This window comes from Lepeophtheirus salmonis, chromosome 3 (genome assembly GCF_016086655.4).
Source record: "Lepeophtheirus salmonis chromosome 3, UVic_Lsal_1.4, whole genome shotgun sequence".
In the NCBI taxonomy this organism is placed as follows: domain Eukaryota; kingdom Metazoa; phylum Arthropoda; class Copepoda; order Siphonostomatoida; family Caligidae; genus Lepeophtheirus; species Lepeophtheirus salmonis.
Window position 1 is genome coordinate 12,507,898 of NC_052133.2, and position 13,532 is coordinate 12,521,429.

Genomic DNA, 13,532 nt, shown 5'->3' on the forward strand with positions numbered 1-13,532 from the left:
TCACACGACTAATTCAAATATAATCTTTTATATTTTTTAATAATGACGGATAACTTTGCGGCCTTTCAGTGCAACTTACAACGCGTTCGAAGAATAGGTTATTAATAGAAATACAAGATAATGAAAAAGTCGGAGAATAGAAATATTGTAAAACTATTTCTTTTTAACATGACGACGAGCCTCCAATGTAAAATATATAATCAATGCTCAGTTAAAGGATCGAATTCACTAAAGTATAATGTTAGAACATTTTTAATTCAATTTTAATGGATTTGATATACTTCATTGCAACAGAGATTTTTAAGAACAATATTCAAGTAAATGTTGGATTTGTTAATTTAATAACGTCCTATCATAATTTTATTTAAATATTTTACTCAATGGAATAATTATAATTTATATACCTACGATATATTATGAGTTGTAATAGGATCCGTGTAATGAATCTTCATTCATTTACAACTCTAATTAAGCTATAGGTGTTACATACACATAATTTTAATATTCATTTCATTACGAAATCTTAGAAGATTGAGGTGAAATTTCTTTGACGTTAAAAATAACGGCACTCTTCATGAGTTGACTCGTTATTATCTTTTTATGAAGTGTATTTTATTTTTTTGAAAAAAAGCCGTTGAAATAGTTAAGTATTTATTACGATACTATTAATAGGACAAGAGATGATTTCTACCTTCATTGTAGGAGTCTACTTACTTAGACTATTAACTTGATTTAAGTCAGTGGAGTAGACTTAAAAGTAGGTACGTATTTACTACTAGTCTTGGGTTTCGGTCTGGAAATCCTAGACCGTTATAATTTGTGATGAAAATCGTGTGTATTTTAATCATTTAAGAAATTAAGAGACCGAAAATCAACATGGTAACCCTGACAATTTGAAAAATATTTTGAAGGAGAGCAGCTCAGTTATCATTACGTTTTATTAGATCAGCTATAAGCAGCTTTGACGAGGAGAGAAGAAAATAAACAAGGACATTGGCTAGGACTACTCCGATGTCGGTCTTCAACGCTACTCCGAGTCTAACATGGACTTACAACTATAACTCTGGAACAAATCCTCGAGGTTACTCTTCATCTTATATGAGGACACACGAATATTTAATCAGATTTTTAATCTAATTGAATGTAATAGAAAAGGACTTTACTACTAAGGAGTTAAATAATAATGACAACAACAGAGGAAAATAAAATTCATTCTTCAGATCACCAATTACAAAAAAAAAAAAAAAAAAAAAAAAAAAAAAAAAAACCGGTACAGCCAAATAATACACCGGATTTAAATCACTAGTTATAATCATGAATGAAAATAATAATAACTGTAGCAAAAAGATATCCATTATTTTGCCATTAGATGGCTTTAGTAATGTGTATCTCGTGTTGTAGAAGTGCAATTTTTTTACACCACATGGTGTTAGAAAGATCGTAAATTGTACTAAAAAGCTTTGTAGAAAGTTTGACTCAGTATTGCTTCAACGGTTGTCAGGGATGGACATCAAAAAAAGAAAAGTGCAACATTTTATGTACTGTTCTTTTTCAAACAAGGTGGAAACACAAGCTAGGAGGCTGAAAATGTGAATAGTACTTATACTGTAACAACCAATCACGTGGTATTTTGGTTTCGTAGATTCTGTTCTGTGTAATTTTGATGTCAAAGATGCACTACGCCCTGGAAACCAAGTTGTCGAAAATGTGGATTAAATATTGAAATCGTCGAGATCCACCGTTATATAAACACTGTCATTATTGACAATAAGATAAACATTGGGATATTAAAAAAAAAAATCTATTAAAAATACCCGATTTGTATAGCTTTGAAAAGGACAAATCAAATATGTTCTTAAGCCTCATTGATTAACCTCCTTCAAATCCTCCGTATAGAATCATGTTTATATTTAAATAAAAATATCTACCTTAAATAATCTCACAAAATATCAACTCCAATACCTATATATCTTGAGTCATATCACCACTCTCTATTAATGACATGAATAAAAATAAAAATGGATTGAATCGAAATTACTCTAACGGAAACTTAAATCATACTTTTTCTAACATTTAATTGGAGTCAATAACTGTAAATGTAATGTTGTAATCCCTCACTGTTTGTACGTAAATAGAAAGTACGTATCTATTTATGATCTAAATTCCTACCGTCATATTAAATTTTAAAATAAGTGGATTCTTTCAAAGTACTGGTGTTGAGACTTGGTCCGAGAACGATTTTTTTTCGACTCGAACTTAATTAATTTTTTAGACCAATTTGGACCAATACTTTGGTCCAGTCGGCGATCTCAGACTATATAACGCAATTTAATCGTTTTCAATTCGTCGACCAATTTTTTCGGTGATTTTAACAAATTTCACCATATTGAAGCACACATGACGTCATCAATAATTAATCTATAGAATTGGTCTAAACTGAATTTTAAATGAGACAGATCTGAAACCTATTTGTTCTGTTAGACCCATTCAGACTAAACTTCTTTAGTGGACCGAATTAGTCCGGTCCACTAAAAATCATAGCCGTCTCAGACTGGTCTAGGTTTTTCAGATCGAAGCCTAACACTACAAAGGTGCCCCGTCACGTCGTTACTTTAATGTTTTTCGTAACCTTTCCTTCGAAAAATAGGCCCACATATAGAGTTGTATCAGTTCTTATTTATCCGGTCCAGTGTAGTCTTAGGACAAGGTTCATCAATCCTTGTGACCAGTCATCAAGACCGTTAGTCCTTCAGACTATCAGTACTGAGCTGATACAAAAAGAAAAAAAAGAAAGTTCAGTAAATTCAGTGACACTATCAAGGGTCAAACTTTAAAAGTTTAAGGACTGTACTGGACCAGATCAAGGCTGAATTGGAAGGTAGGGGGGAGGTTATTATTGAAATGTTCTAAATATGAGGTTCTTAGGATTTTAAAATCTTTCTTTTAATCTGTAAATATCATTGGCTAACGTTGAACCATTTAAAAAAATATTTATATGTAGCTAAACGGTCATAAAGAGGTTATATTTATATCAAAGTGACTCCTACTAAATTTATTTTATAAAAACTTTTTTATTCTATAAAAATTTCTTACTTATTTTATCAATTTTTGTTATATATTTATTTTTCTTCAACTAAAGGTTACCCAGGTCATAAAAATTTGCATATTTTTGTTTTTCTTAGATAGCAATATGCGTATTTTCAAATTAGTTGAACTTTTTGGCTCTTATATGCTAAAGAAGAGACTGATATGTGTAAAGATATAATTGATGTCACTACAATTATCCTTCTTTTGGCAACGTAGATACGGAATTTTCATAAAAAATTATCGATATAATGTTTGTTAATCAAAGTTTATTATTTTGCAAAAAAAAGCTGTGATGTGTACTAAATCTATGACTTCTAAACTAAAACCTATTTTCTTCTTAAAAAGTGTACTGTTACCGTTAAATATTCTTCAAAATTCTTCAAAGTTAGCCATTTATATTTATAGACTAAAATGAACATTTTGAGACCCGATATACAACTTATTTCTGACATTAAAAAAATAAGCTCCGCTCTACTGGACTTCAGTCTTCAGTCCTAAATAAGGGGTGAGGAATCAGACATATCTACAGCTGACCATAAATTTGAGTGTTAATTTTGTTGTTGCTGACGTAATGACGAGATCCATCTCTGGTATTAGTATTTTATGTACATATTCTGATGTCACTCAAAAACGTTGCCTTCTAGAAATTTCTATTTTTAAAGTACTTATGTACAATGTAAGTACGTACTTTCCATTTGTTTTCCAACCTCTGCAATTTAAATTCAATTTCCTATCATGACAATGCATATTTTGCTTATTCCTTCATACTTTTGTATGTTGGTAGAGCATTCAAGCAGCAGCATTTAATTGCCTTGTCATAAGTTTGTTTGATAAAATTATCATAGAACCTGCATACTATGGATGGATGATATAATAAAAAGGCTGTTGAAATAATATTTTTATTGTGTTAATCTTTTTGACTCCAGGCTTCAAGGTTGAAGGATCAAACTTCATAGGTAGATAGGTTTTCTATATAAGTATGTACTTTTAATACCCCATGAAGTCAATAGGTTCATACCTAGTGTGAATACGAATAAAATATTAAATGGTTTCATAAAGGGAAAAGCAATGGAACGATTTCCGTCAGGAGAGGATATTAAACTATTATAATACGTAGCGGGTGCTAAGTAAAAATTGATGTACACACTTTACAATTCCGAGTTTGTAAATGACAGATTTAAAAAATTACGATACTACATAGTATTTATAAAAAATATTAATCGGTTTGTTAGGCCTAACAAAAATTTGGATAAAGTTTAGCGGAAATATGATTTAAAAAATCAACATTGATGCCACTGTGAATCAGCAGAACAGCTGCTACATCACAACCCAACGTCCAGACAATGTCTCAGCTTTAGTGAGACATGTCTTCAGAACAAAACTTCCAGCCATATTCATGGTATTGGGCGTTGTCTGCCCTCTCTTTGTAATGAGAAAGGAGCGGCTCAATGCAGATGCTTACATCAAACTCCTGTATAAGAAAGTGCTACCTTGGGACAGATAAAAGTTAGGGATCAATTTTTTTTTTTCTCTCAAGACGGAACTCCAAGACATTGATCCGCTAATACAAAGGCCTTCATAGGAGACAAAATTCCTCACTTTTGGGACCTCAAATGTGGCCGCCCTTCTCTCCAGATGCAAACTCATTGGACTATTCCATCAAAGCACTCCAGGAGAAGAGGGTGTGTGCTACTTATCATAGGAGTGTCCAGTCTCTTAAGGCTTCCATCAAGGTGGAGGGGACCAAGCTTGGATCTATTTAATTATCAAAGGTATGCAATCCATCGTATTAAGGTAGTTAATTGAGCTGGGGGATCACATATTTAATCAAAGTTGTGCCGAGGACTATTTTAAGATGGTTGTTTAAATAAATTTTCTCAATAAACCTCTCCTTTTAATTTGACTCCTGAAAAATTTAAAAAATAAAAAAATTGTACCACTAGATAACATCAACCCTGTATGTTATAGTTAGAGTTGAGTAGTATGTAATGAAAAAAAGAGCTCGAGGTGAGGGCACGAGCAAGACATATGGTACAGCTGAATTAATACACTTTTTAATAAATAGATTACTTAACATCTGGATAGCTACTAGACACTCAACTCAACCTTGTTAATAGAGCCTTGGAAATAAATAATAAAAAATATTCCATTAAATAACAATTGTAAAAGAGAAGAAATATTTTTTGTTAAAAAGTGATAGTAATGAACCAGCAGACAGGGGCCTTATCCAATGGTCCATTAGAACCCCTTCTTTATAGCAGTAATTCATCCCCCCCCAAAAAAAAAAAAGTGATATAAAAATCATCTGAGTATTTAAAAAAGTTACTTAACTCTGAAAGTTAAATTTTTTAAATAACTACCAAAATAAAATCATTTTTTTATTTATTACACATAGAGTCCTTCGGCTGGGCAACAACAAGGGAAATTATTGGAAGCAAAAATGAGTTGACCAAAACAATGGAATCTAGAATGGACACTAGGTAGAGTGCAAAACCTCACCGTAAAATAAAATTGAGTTATGTATCTGAATTTGTTACAAAGATATGGTCGATTATTCATTTTTATTATGCTCTTCTGACCTAACAAAAATTAATGGCCACATATTGCGGCCATATGTAACCTTTGTACCAAGTTTGATCATAATCCATCTCTTACTTTTGTCTTAATCCTTGTGACTAACAAACAAACAAAGACAAAAACATCACTTCCATTCAACTCCGTTGGAGCAGGTAATGTAGTTTATATATAAATCCCTCAAGATCTTCTAAGGAATCGCCACTCCTTCAATAAAAACTAAAGAGTTCCATAAAGAAAAATATAATCAAATTTAAAATACAGTAAGGATCGATATACAAATATTTGAAGCACCTTCTTTATTATTGACATATCTATTTGTTACTACAACAATTTGAATGTTTTGGTCAACTACGACGGTCTTCACATCATCACTTAATGTTTTTTATCTCTATGTTACTAAACAATAGCCACTTACAAACAAAAATAACCTCAAATCGATACGGACTACATTTGTAAGTCCTACATTTCTGCCCATCGTAACAGACGATAGTGGCAGAATTGAATAGAGAAATAGTTGACAGTATTGTATTTAGATTTTAAGATTTACAAATATTTTATATAACTAGTGTTTTGTCAGTCCTTATTAAGGACTGAACTCTGGAAACTGCAGTCCCGTCCAGGTCAGTCTCGGCCCGGTACAACTCAGTCCTGCCAATCAGTTCTAATACTTATAAAGTTAAGTCATTGATGACGGCACTAAACTTTTTTTTATTTTAAGTTCTAGTACTGATAGTCTGAAGGACTGATGGGACCGATCCAAATAAATAAGGGCTGACAAAACAATATATAAAAATTTAAGAATAATTTGGAAACTGTGATAAAATTTTTATTTTTCACCCACTATGTAGTTAGGAATCTCTAGGAAGTTTAGTGCAATAATCGGTTAGTTGAAAAAGTCTTCCAAAGATTGATATTACTGAGTTTTATATATTTTAATTCAGAAATACATCTAACAAATAGATAATCGATAGGTCTATGTGGCTCCTTTCATGAAATGAGTTAATTCCCCAACATAATTACATGAGAAAGTTACTTTATTATATATGCTACGTCAGCACTAAAATTTATTAATTTTAGTCACAAATCAATAAATGAGGAAGTTTCCGATTTGTTTCGTCACTCCATCAACAATACATATGAATACCCCAATAGCCCGGAATGTTAGTTATATTTAGAGAATGGTATATGTGTAAAGAAGGAACTAAGAATACCGATGAGAAAAGGAGAGATGGTTTATTGCGTGTACTAATATTTTTTTTCTTTATAATTTAATAAGTCGTTGGTGTGTAAACGCCTCACTATAAATAAATAATTCTCTCCTATCTTTGTTCTAAATTGATTTAAAAATGCATAATAAACATATGTGAATTAATATATAACGATAATATTTTCCTGCAGTAATGCTATTTTAAATTCTCCTCTTTATAACATAAATTTATTATCTCTCCCCCCCCCCTTCATATCATATAATAACTGGTGGTCCTATGAAATTTGAACACTTACTAATTAAATATTTAATGAAGCTTGACTGATTGAAATGCATTCATATTTCGAGATTTCAAATCGTAACCAAATTAGATACAAAACAAACCAAATCCGTGCTCTCTAGCATATTACACTTGAACGTAATGAACGAATTTCCCTACGCGCACTCCAAGCACTTAGGCCACTCCAGGAGCACTATCTACGCCGTCAGCAAGTACGAAACGTTGTAGAGGAAGAAGTAATCGGTCAAAAAGGCCAAACTGGACCTGGAGGAGTTACAGAAAACAGCACAGGCCAAGCGCCAGAAGTCTATGAGGGTCCATGCAAGATATATCAGGGATTCAAACCAGACTATCCAGAGAGCTGTACAAAAAAGTGGGCGGAATGGGCCTTGTGAGGGTGAAGAAGCCACTTTTGACACCAGTAATGACTCTTTTTTGTAAGACTCTTTTGAATGAGTTCTTTGAATTCTTTTGAACTCTTCTTTGACACTTTTGACACCCTATATCCCTAATTCCAACTCCCTCGACTACAGCTTTTGGATGCATATCGAGGGAAAGTCTGCAGTGTCTGTCATTCTAATAACGTGGCTCCCACCGGCTAGAAGCCATAATTGCTGCTAAGGATGTTATATTAATAATTAAGAGAACTACGACACTCATCTATTTATAGTCTTAATTTTGTTGAAATTCTATTGTTAATTAATAAAATATATCTTGTTGAAGCTATATAATTCAAATAGTTCAGATTTTTATGGACCATTCGGTAGGAAACTGATATACACAATGGTCTAAATTCAGAAATATAATATGTCTTTCACCTTCTTCTTGCACTCTTATACACAAACCCCATCTCTAGTTATAGTCCAGAGTCTTCAATTTGGGTGTTGACGAGTCCACCAGTGCCAGAATGCATTTGTATGTGTGTGTGGGGGGGATTATATAATAGTGACGTTATCAGGGGCACCCGCAGGTGATTTTTTTTTACCGAATTTGGCCACAAATTTCCCACGTTATATCTAGAATGCAAGATTGTGCCTAAATCGGTCTAAGGGTTATATCGGTTCAAGCGGTTCTGGTTTTAAACTGCTGGAACTAGAACCGAGAAAAAAAACCGAGACCACAATATATTGTTTATCGGTATCGGTGTTCCTATATAGAATATATGAAGAAAATACAATATATATTATAAAAAATAAATTAGCTTAAATCAATAATGCAATTTTTGAGTTTTTTTTAATGCAATTGCAGCGTTTTCCAAAGTTTTTTTTAAGTCGCGAGGGTGATACAGTTGTATTTGAGTTTAAAATAACTAAGGGCTTCTTATGGATCTGTAAAAGTGGTTTTAGGCACCCGACCGTGTAAATAAAAGAGGGAAGGGTGGGATTGATTACGGATTCAGATCCACTAATAAGCTTGACAGGCTCCTATAATATGATATGATAACTACAATATTTCGAAATCCAGGGTTTCCAAAAGCCCCCAACACTAATACATTATTAGCTAATGTTTTTTACAAAAAATGTGTACTATCTATTTGTCGACTGAAAGCAATCCTCAATTCTTCATCTTCCTGCAAGCCTCCCCCCTACCCTAGCCTCCCCTCATGGTCCACTTTGAAAACCATTGTCTTAAGCAACCTTAGTTTCCGGGTCCCTACTGGAACTTGGGGCACAACTCACTCTACGTATAAGGTAGCTGTGGCCCTGTTTGTATCATTTCTTCTGTCGTAATTTTCTAGTGACACCCCTTATTTTATGTGCTGATACCAAACTGAACCTAGATAAAAAAGAACTAAGACCGATAAAGCTGAACCGAGACCGAAGCCCTTAAAATGAAAGAACTGGGACCGATAGAAATCCTGGACCGGAAGCAGGCACAACCTTCCCAGAATATCATTTGAAAAAAGTTAATGCAGTTTTGTTGTTCTTAATTGACTTTTGATTTTCCTTCAGCCATATTACTATATTTTTTCAGTTCGCCCATTAGCTCATCCTCTGTCGGAAATATGATGAGCTGCTCTGTTGCTTAATATATGTCGCCCATCTTGGTGATACGGTTGCCTCACATTACGCCTTCGGCGACTTTGGTGACCCTATATAGCCATCATATCTCTTGGATATGTCAAACGTTGGTGCTGGAACTATTTCTAAGGCACAGTCTCAATTCTTTAGAAACATAATTCACAATCAAATCTCTAAGCTCTTGTTCTGAAGTTACTGTACCAGCATGCTCTTTGCATTTTTTAAACAATTTATCAACGAAATCGTTGGATCTTTTATTCTTTTTTAAAGGGTATTTTTATGTGCGTCCATTTTGTCCTTCTGTAAGTCTTTCAATAATTTCAGAAGATATGTGCACTGATCTATCTGATTTCAAATTCCAACACAGTTAAGAAGTGTTGTATGTAAAATTGGGGAGAGCTTTAAATTATATTGTAATGAAATCGTTCGGCCAGTATATTCTGTATGCGCGGAAAAGAAGATTTTTTAAATGTGTCTTCTCCAAGAGCTCTTGAAATTATAGGAGCCAGTCATTTACAGCTCCAGACTAGTAGTCAAGTTAATCACTAATCAGGGTTACTGACTTGTGAACTCCTTTCTCCTGTAAAAGTTGATCTAAGTTATCAGACAATGATAATTTATGTATATCAATATATCATACTATTTTTTCAAGAATTTGGCTAAAGTAATGGTAGGAGCAGCTATAAGTGGACGGTTTTTGCCATATTCATGCACTAAAATTGAATTTAAGCATTGCAAAATGTTCATTAAAGCATATTACCCATTCTTAGGGTTGTTGGCAGCGAAGGTCACGTTATACCGCCCTTCATTTCAAGCAGTGTTTTGCACACCAAAATCTTTATCTGATTCTGTAGCATCATGAAAGACCAATATGGATCTAGAAGCAAGACGGACCCCCCTGTCACACCAGGAAAAGAACACTTGATGTTCTTGATTATGAGAATGGTTTCTACGTTCCACTAAGATTTAGTCTCCTAATTCACCCGCATTAAAGCCTTTATACTATTTTTTTCTGGGGTAATGTTGAACAGGTTTCCAATGAAGGTCCTCACATCCCAACAATATCCCTAAGAGATGTGAAATGAGGGCATTTCGGACTTTACACAGGGGGGCGGTCAAGAAGGCAGTTGGACGTTTCCGAGGACGTTGTGAAAGTGTGGTCCGAGATAATAGAGATTTTATTAATAGATTGTTAAATTGATGAGATATTTTTTGGGAAATTTTTAGTAAAATTCGATTAAAAAATAAAGTCATTAATTAACAGTAGAATTTCAACAGAATTAATCATGTAAATAGATGTTCGTCTGATCTCTCTTAATCTTTAATGCAACGGCCCTTAGCGGCAATTATGACTTTCAGACCTGAGACCCCCTGCGGATGTAGTCATCTATCATAGCGTCCCAGTGCTGACTGACAGTGTCTTTGAGGGCCTCAGTGTTTAGATAATGGACATTACAGGCCTTCCCCTCGACATCCAACCAAAAGGGGTAGTTGATTGGTTTGGCATCAGGGCAGTAGGGGGCCAAAAGTATCAAAAAAGGGTTGAAAAGAACTCAAAAGAGTCTAACAACGGAAGAGATGGATCTCTTTCATTGTTGGTGTCAAAAGTGGCATCGCAGCCATCACAAGGCTCTTTCTGCCTACTTATTTAATAGCTCTCTAGATAATCTGTTGTGAATCTCCAATATCTCTTGTATAGATCCTCATGGACTTGAAGTGATTGACCTTGACTGTATTTCTTAACTCCTCCAGGTTCAATTTGACCTTTTTGACAGAACACTTCAGAATCCTCTCCAACGTTTCAGACTTGCTGACGGCCTAGACAGTTGTCCTGGAGACCCCCAACTCCTTGGAGTGCCCGAATGGAAATATGTCAATCACGTTCAAGTGTCATTTTCTCGACTTGTACATAAGGTAGAGAGCTCAGGAGTTGTTTTTTTTTTTACTTTTTATTCATGCTTTAATATATCGAAATATGAATTAATTTCAAGCATTCAACTTTAATTAATTATTTAAATTACCTATAGTATACTTAAAAGCTTTGCCCTTTGAAACTTAGATACTTCTTCGTACAGTCTAGTAATGAAAATAGACAAACATCAATAGAGAGTTTTTATAAGGAAATGTGTGGATAAACTTCATTTTTCTAAAGTTCATATTCATCCCTTCCCTCCGGCCTTATTCATCTATGCATATTATATTACTTATCGAATTACATTATACTTTTAAATTATTATAATTATTTAATAGGAATAGAAGGATGATAAGCTGCATATTCACATGCAAGCATACCTCCGTGATTATGTATATGAAAGTATTTAAAAACAAATCAAATGAGTAATTAATTATTCAACATATTGTATATATCATAATTATAATTATAATTTACACGTTGATTACTCTACAGGAATTTATGAGTGCTCTAAAAGTTATGTAAACACTTCTTCAATTTAATTGAATATTAAATCACATAGGAATGTATTTCTTTATAGGGAGGGGTTGGAAGATGACAGCCTTAAAGGCTCTCAGGGCGTCCAAAGGGGTTGGGCTGAAGGGGATGTAGCCCCTAAAAAAATATTTTAATGTGAATAGCTGTGGATTTTTTTTAAATAAAAAATTTGATGTTTGAAATTAACTTATATATTTTTTTCCGAAAATGTTTTTTTATTTTTTTTTAGAAATAATATAATTTTTGGGGAACAGCTGTTGATTTTTGGAATTATTTAAAAAAAATCATTTTTTATGAATAGCTAAAAGTAGTTTTTTCCAAACTTCAACTTTGTTATATTTTTTCAAAAAATTAGTTTCTTTGTTAGATTTTTGGTTGATTATTTTTTTTCTAGAAAAATTTAATTTTTGATATTTTAATGTGAACAAGTGTGGATTTTTGAAATTTTTTGAAAACTTTCATATTTGAAATTTAATTTTGGAATTTTTGTTTTCCGAAAAATTGAACTTTTGAATTTTTTTTCACGAAAAATTTTTTTTTTGAAATTTTTTGTGAACAGCTGTAGGTTTTTTAACAATTTTGTCATCAGCTATGGATTTTTGAAATTATTTTCAAAAGATTTATCATTTGATTTTTATTTTTTGAATTTTTCTTTCCGAAAAATTTAACTTTTTGTTTTCTTAAAATTAATTTTTGATTGTTTTTGTGAATAGCAATAAATTTTTTTTTCAAATTTTTTTTATTTTTTAAAAAAATCAAAAAACTGACCCTCTACCCACTTCCAAATATAATCTTGCGAACGCCCCTGCCTCCTTTGAGAGATATGTAAAATATTATATATACTGTCTATACATAAATATCTCCCGTAGCTAAAATATTAATAATATATATACCAATAATAAATAGTTAGAGTCTAGTTTAGTATTCATTGAATATATTATGTTGTATGCAAGTTGCGACTTCAATAAGCAAATTGTACAAGTTTCAATTTCGTCCCCTTAAAATTTATAATTTACTTACAACATTGACCATTCTAATTACCAACTATTCATTAATACTATTATTTCATTTAGATCTGTTAAAACTACATGCTCATTACCTATTTAAAAATAATATAACTCTAAGTATTTGAACTTTATAATATGCCACAAAATACAAATATTTGAGTAATTGGTATTAAAATAAGCAAAAAATAAAAGATTAGCATATCCATGGAATATTCAATTATCCTCATTTCAACTACTGTAAATCCGCCATTTATAATTATTCATCACATCTTGTGGTTCCAACCTACAACATTTGCTTATACAAGTTACAACTTGTACAAACAGCAACTCGTACACAACATATACATACTATGGACAGAATCCGGCGACGTAATAGCGTGAATTATAATTTGCAATATCGCTTCAATAGCAAATAGTAAAAATGCGATACTGTACCTTTAAAAGTGTAGGGGCTTAACTACATCGTTACTTTTATTGTATCTTTGAACTTTTTCTCCTTAAAGAAAGGGGAAAAAGACACAAAATTGTTAGCCTCACAATTATGGAATTCAATAATGGTTGATAATTCTTCCCAGCTTAAAAAGAGAATTCAAATTCAACCAATCAAGGTTCAAAAGCTAATAAAAGGAAAATGAGCAAATAGATCAATACTTGAAGACAAAATTATCGTATATTTTTGTGTTATTGAGCTGTATAGCCATGATATTTAGTTTGTTATGATGACTCGGGCATTTGAAGAGCTAGAGGAAATTCAATTCCACGAGTAAGAATGCAGTTCTCCTGTCATCATGATTCTTGTAAAATATCTAACTAAGGCGTATATGTGTTCACATAGTTACCTTAGAAAACATTAAAGAGAGTGATAGAGCCTTTATCACGATCAGCTTTATCATAAAGCCCTTGG